General features: G+C 33.1%; 1 long non-coding RNA gene across 1 annotated transcript in view; it reads right to left on the bottom strand.

The window, feature by feature from the left end:
• Positions 1-223: 223 nt before the first annotated feature.
• Positions 224-5,587, bottom strand: part of LOC128248397 (uncharacterized) — a 123,542-nt gene continuing 118,178 nt past the window's right edge. The window contains exon 3 of the long non-coding RNA XR_008264645.1: positions 224-654. This is a non-coding gene — a long non-coding RNA (uncharacterized LOC128248397). The remainder of the gene's footprint in view (positions 655-5,587) is intronic.

The raw sequence follows: 5,587 nt of genomic DNA on the forward strand, positions 1-5,587 counted from the left end.
ACGTATCCAGCAGCATTCATTTTAGAACCCCGTGGAAAAATATGAGATGGTATGACAGATCCTTCGTTACTTGCCACTCCTAAAACCATCATAGTTGCTGCAAACCTTTGCATCACTTTGAGGACATCAGAAGGATCTACACATAACCATCTGCCAATTTTCCGGTTAGATTTTTGGTCTTGGTTGAAGTTTTTCTCATCAGGGAAGAACCAGAATATGTCATGTTAGTGGGGAGCTTTAATCTTGATAAGTAACTGCTTGTCAACGATCGAGCAGTTTTTCTGTGTTTTGCTGACATGGATTGACTACTACTTGTATCGAATGTCCTCGTACACCACAGTTATGATAGACAACTTGGACGCCTGAAGTTATTTGGATATGGCTTTATTGATTTTCCAGTATCATTATCAATAATGCTTAGAATCCGCTGAATGAATTATGGTGTCGTTTATGACATCTGAAAATTTTAAGTACTTTTCTTCTTTGATAGAGTTGAACCATTTCCGCAGGAGCCTTCCAATTCCATGCGAACTTTGTGATCTTGTGACATTTAGAAGTTTGGCAATTTCTAAACCATATGGTTCCTTACATATAGCACTGTTTCCTGGATGACTTTTCATTTCTTTTGTGAGCATTTTATCTGTCATGGGGGATCTGAAAAAAAAAAACAAGAACTTTTAATTGATTTGAAGAGAGGATTATACTGATAATTATTTCTCCTGAAATTTTTGCAACCAATATAATCCATATACGATGTGTATATACAGGTGTATATGTTTAAAAATTCAGTTACTGACCACTTGTTTGGTTTATTCGGACTTGGATGTTCATTTATACTTAATATTATAACAGAGTAGAAGTTGATGATGGCTATTATTGCTTTTATTATATTAATGTATGCTTCGGAGGATATCGAAACCTGAACATATGCTTCATTAACATTTTAGTTAAGAACATCTAGCCCGACAATTATTGCAAAGTGCAAGCGACTTGTTTAAAGGGCTTTCTTTTAAGAAGACTAGGGTAAAAACTTGTGTAGACAGTAAAGAGTGACCAGCGATTCAGCCATAGCAGATGTAGTCTATGGTAGTCACCTAGGTTAATGATTTCTGTTGCAAATACAGATCGAGACAAATAGCTTATGATGAACTAGGCAGATTAAGGTGGTGTCGAGAGAGAGCATAAAAAATAGAGGCATATGAAGACTCAAAGTCACTGCAATAATTATTGATAAAATCTAGAGGTCAGTTTTGGGGAGAGCGGTTTCTTAAGATATTAGTTACCTTGGAAAGCCTGAAATAAATCTAAGACAGAGGGACGGAATGGAGACAAGAGATGAGATATTGGTATGGAAGAAAAGAACAATCTGAGCGAGTGTTTTTATCGTTTAGTAACGAGGGAAAACACAATTTCCATGACATTGTTTTTTGGTAGCTTTCGAGACTGACGAGCGTGAGAGAAAATGTTTTGCCATGTCTGTCTGTTTGTCCGTCTATCTATCTTATCTCTCTCTCTCTCTCTCTCTCTCTCTATACATATATATATATATATATATGTGTGTGTGTGTATTTATCGATCTATATATCTATCGATCTATATATCTATGAACATTCCTATCTACCTAACTAATTACATAACTAGATAACAAGGTAACTGGTGGTATTAAACAGGTTAAGTCTATATGTTGATGGGTGGAATCTAGACTTGACCAACGTTCACAGTTGTTCGCAAGAAGGAGAATTTATTTTGTTTTTTAATTTTCTCAACTTTTATTTTTGGTTGTCTTTCATGAATTGTGTAGGTAAATATTCTAACACCACTCATAATATGTTCCAAACAATCACTTCTCTCCGTTTAAGTAGCCTAAATAGAAGTCTGTTGCCACTGTTTTTCAGATTCTCAAAAATCTTTTTCTCTAGGTCTGTCCTTTGAGAATAACTAAAATATGCCATCAATTTTTTTTTTATATTCAGCACTTACATAGCCAAATTCGTTCATCTATTTTCCTGATTTTATTAGAAGAAATTGATTTTCTTTATTGCCGGTAAGAAATATGTTGGTTGAAGAAAACGTGTGTAAAGTAACTGCAGTTTCTTATACAAGTAATATCAATGAATTGTCACTGCGCTCTTAGACATATTTCAGCAAGTGTTTGACGGCCGCAGCAACAATATTAAAATCTTTATATATATATATAAATATATATATATATATATTATATCCGATATTCAATAAAAGAGTTACAGAATAATTTTTCTCTTTTCTATATTTATCATGTTTTTTTTCGTATCTCCTCTTCTCTCATTTATCATTTTTTTTTTGTCTATACATCAATGTTATAGTTGCTGTTTCAAAATTCCATTTCTCTCCGCTGCATGTATCTAGGGTTTGGTATTAAATGGTAAGTTTAAACTGAGACTACAAAGTAGAAATAATTGATATGTATGTTGCAGTGTTGCCAACTTAAAATCAGAATTTTATGCTAAATTTCAATAGTAAAAATACCAAAATAATGCTAAAAAAACGCTAAGCATGACAAAAAAATTGCTAAAGATTAATTTTACCAAAATCTTAATTTTTATTTACATTTTTATTTACTTTCTTTAATAATATTCAGCATTGAGAAATAATTTCTTGAATTTCACTGATTTGATCACTTTTAGCTGCAGTATATAGGTCTTGACCTCTGTATACATTCAAGGTCCCAATCTTGTTAATTATGCGTTTTGGAATATCGAAGTTTTTGCAACATTTGCCATATCTTTTCAGGCCATATTTTATAGACAGTATGATCTAAGCATAAGAAGATGCATTTTGATTTGATTACACCCATACTACGGAACAACCGTTCAAATTTTGCAACATCTCTAAAAGGATTTCCACCAGTAGCATCTTTATATTCCAAGACTTCCAGACAGAATGCCTTAGTATTAGACGTATTTGTCCGTTTAACTAAATGAATGCTATTAAACTGAATTTCAATTGAAGCAATTTTTTCTTTATTTAAATGCATTGCTTCTAAGACAGGTAAAATTGGCTCTTTGAAATGCTGCAAAATATTCTCTACTGAAAAACGTTTGATATTCCTCAGTATATTAATATGTTCTGGTAAACGGTGCTTGAGCTCTTTATAAAGGCAGAGTAAAAATTGTTGTGCTCTTTTGCGAATATTATTTTCTTCGGTGACTTCAGTCTTCTTGATAATCATTTCTGATATCTTTCTCTCGAACCTGTAGCCTAAATTTGATTTAGGATCCAGAAATTTTTCAATAGAAGCATCCAGATTAAAAAGGGCCAATTTTACATGTTGGCAACACTATCCTATTAGCAACAGATTTGATCAAGTTTGAAAGCTTTTCAAGTAATTTTGTTTTATCGACAGTGTTTGATTCAAACAGTTTATTCACTTCCTGAACATGTTTTAAAATTGGATGCAAAAATCAAAGCTACAGTTCATTCCTAGAATCACAACACATTTCATATAACGTTTGTGCTGTAAAGCATTTTTCTTTTGCTGTTGTACTTTAGAAGTGAGTTTGCAATTCAAACCATTGGCTTAAAATTCTATTTACTGCTGGTTCTATTGACAGCCACCTAGTTGTACAAGAATTCATGATCTTCAAAGTCTCTTTATCATTGATGGCAAGATAAAGTTGTTTGCAGGCACTTTGTCTTGTTGAAGAATGAGAGGAACATTCATAGGTTTTGGATATTATAAATTCTAGATTTATGGGCAAGCATTCAGCACAAGCGTGGGATACTGCCAGCTGTAAAGAATGATATACACATCTAAATAGAAGTAATGATGGAACTTCTTTTAATTTCTGGAAAACACCATTGTTGATTCCTATCATTACTCTAGCATTGTCGGTTCCTATAACCAGTAAATTTTTTATATCTAATTTCTTTTTCACTAATTCAATTTTTAAGGCATCTACAATGCCATCTGCATCACATGTTTCTAAAGATGCCATACTGAGATATGTACCACTTTTTTGCGAGTGTCACTATAATATATGATAATAATTCCCAACAACTTGTTTATCAATACATCATTGGATTCATCAAATAACAGGCTAAATCTTCTATCTCCTATATCAGAAATCAAATCTCCATCAAAATATGGAGCTAGAACATTTCTCACAATATTTGCCCATTTTGTACGATGCAACTTCACTTTGGATATAATATCACTATCAGACATATAATTCTTGCATAACTCTATTAAGTGATCACAGCTATTAAATGATGAGTGGCAACAAATAAACATTGCTGAACTTGCTTCAAGCATAGATGTCTTATCATTTTTGGTTTTAATAAAGTTGGTAAGAGGAATCATTTGCTGTGGAGTTGATGCCTTATGTTTCCTTGCTTCAAAGTGGCTTACTAAAAGAGAATATTTTGCCAACATATTACTTCTGCAATGTGCTTTAGATTGGTCACTAGGTTCTTCACACAACCACTTAGTAAACGCTGGCATCGTAAGCCATTCCTTTCGGAATTTTTGCTGGTAAAACTTTGTTTTTTCTTTGCTCATTAAAATGAAGTGGGAAGCAAGAAAATAAATTAAATGATTGATAAAAATATAAAATTGAAAACACAACTTATATCAGTTTGCTGTTAACAATTCTTTCATTCAATATTAACAATTCTTATGTTTGCTGCTTACAAATTCTTGGGGTCAAGAATACTGATTCAGAATGCAGGGTGGCCAACTTATAAATGGAAAAGTAAAATCTGCAGAAATCCTAATACTGTGTTCTGATATAAACCTGGGAACATCATATTTCGCTTCCAATCTTACATTTAATATCTATTGGTAAAACCACAAATATAACTATAATACTTGAAGAAAAAAGTAAGTAGAAATATAAAGGGGGGAGACCCCGCTACGCATCGTACTTCAACATAAGATATATAATCCAAAACAAGCTTCAAAAAACACAGGCCTATTTCAAAACAGTCAAACTGAAAGTAAATCAGTCAACCTGTCATGATAAAGACGTATCACTAAAGAATAAAGCATTGTTAGGACGAATATCCATGCTTTCATTCTTTGCAACATATTTACATTATTGTGTTGTGAGTTCAGTTGCTGACATGAGTTATCTTCTCCTCGTCCTCCACTAGCACTACTCTGTATCCAAGCCGGTGGGAGTGGTGCTGGAAAAGTTAATAACTTGATAAACTTCCTCTTGATAAACTCTCATTTGAAATTAATAGCCGATAGTACAAAAATTTGGCTATAAGATACATTAACGAAAGTAGAAAAGGAGGAAAAAAAGAAAAAAAGGGTAACTATTATGGAAACAATTATGTGCGTGTGTGTGTGGGTGTGTGGAGGTGTGTATATGTTTGTGTGACTGTGTCGGTCCCCCCACCCCGTCATTGCTTGACAACCGATGCTTGTGTGTCTGCATCTCGATAGACCCTGGTAGAATAAGTACTAGGCTTATAAGAGTAAGTCCTAGGGGCGATTTGTTCGACTAAAGGTGACGCTCCAGCATGGCCGTAGTCAAATGACTGAAACAAATAAAAGAAATGTATATATATATATATATATATATATATAAAATTTATATATATA

The sequence above is a fragment of the Octopus bimaculoides genome, chromosome 1, assembly GCF_001194135.2.
Source record: "Octopus bimaculoides isolate UCB-OBI-ISO-001 chromosome 1, ASM119413v2, whole genome shotgun sequence".
NCBI classification, from domain to species: domain Eukaryota; kingdom Metazoa; phylum Mollusca; class Cephalopoda; order Octopoda; family Octopodidae; genus Octopus; species Octopus bimaculoides.